The sequence below is a fragment of the Austrofundulus limnaeus genome, unplaced genomic scaffold (genome assembly GCF_001266775.1).
Source record: "Austrofundulus limnaeus strain Quisiro unplaced genomic scaffold, Austrofundulus_limnaeus-1.0 Scaffold250, whole genome shotgun sequence".
NCBI classification, from domain to species: Eukaryota; Metazoa; Chordata; class Actinopteri; order Cyprinodontiformes; family Rivulidae; genus Austrofundulus; species Austrofundulus limnaeus.
The window spans coordinates 331,279-332,747 of NW_013952652.1; positions in this window are offsets into that span (position 1 = coordinate 331,279).

Sequence of the window (1,469 nt, forward strand, 5' to 3'; positions counted from 1 at the left end):
ATATATTATACAGAATTCTTAAGGGTTTGCTGTTCTTCAGTGATGTCTCTTCTATCAGTCCCTGAAGTATTTTATATCCATGTAGATCAAAGTTCAAATGCATTGGATTTCATTTCAGCCTTTAATTAATGTGAACCCTTTAGAACTCAGACCCATCTCTACTTTCATGAACATTATGGAGGTTATAAATTAGAACAAATAGATTATATGCAACATAGTTTGGAAGGTTTTTTTTAACACTTCCACCCAGTTGAAATGCCACATATGGGTGTACAAAATATATTTATAATAAATTTAGTTTAATAATTTCATACATTTTCATATGATTTAAAAATTAAAGCAAAATATATTTATTTCAAATAACTGGCAAAAAGGTTTCTAATATTTAGCTTAGTGTTCATTTCATGAGGTAAAAGTCAATATTGAACTTTAAAGGGCCAATATTATATGTTTCTCAGGCATACATTTAAATACTATACCATAATAAAGTATATATGTCACCTTTAGCTGTTATTAAAATGCTGTTTTTATGCTTAAATAGAAAATAAACTTATCTTCTTATCACTTCCTCTTCTAAACACCTTGAATTTGGCCTCTGTCTCTTTAAGAACCACCTTGGGCTTCTGTCTCGCCCATTCCGGTGCGGGGGGTCGGTCACACTCGCGGGGTGGGCTGCCACAATGCAGTTTACTTGGCATCTGAAAATACATTTCCTCTAAGGTATTTTTAATCTGAAAATAACTTCACTGAGTGAGAACTAATGTTGAGAGCTCAGCAGACAGCTTAAGTTTCACTTTCACTTTCACCCGAGAGCCTGCAGGAGTCATAGGCGGGGTGTATGGGGAGGGGGGGGCTCTGCCATGAGGAAGTTCGGCTTAAAGACACGTCCAAGAGGCGTTTCTGGTACCAAAAGGCGTTTCTGGTCCCCACCTGTCGTTTTGCTCCTCAGCATGGCTTCCTAAAACGCTGCAGGATTTCTCAAACATGGATGAATGAGTCAAAGCAAGGCTTTGGGCATGCTTTTATGAGAGTATAACATTATAACATGATATAAAACTCAAAAACGTTGATTTTACATTATATTGCCCCTTTAATGAGAAATTTTAGTCAATGTTAAAAAGGGCTGGATGGATGGATGGATCGATGAATGTTAAACAAGGCTGCAGGTCCAGATGGTGTTAGCCCCAGAGTCCTGAAGGCCTGTGCAGACCAGCTCTGTGGGATTCTGCAGCACCTCTTCAAACTTAGCTTGACCCAGGAGAAGGTGCCAGTGTTGTGGAAGACATCCTGTCTGGTTCCAGTACCAAATAAAACTCACCCATCAGCCCTCAATGACTATAGACGTGTTGCCCTGACATCCCACATCATGTATGTCCTGGAGAGACTCCTGTTGACCCGAGTAAGCAAACAAGCACACATCAAGACTTCCTGCAGTTTGCTTATCGTCGTGGAGTTGGAGTTGGAGTTGG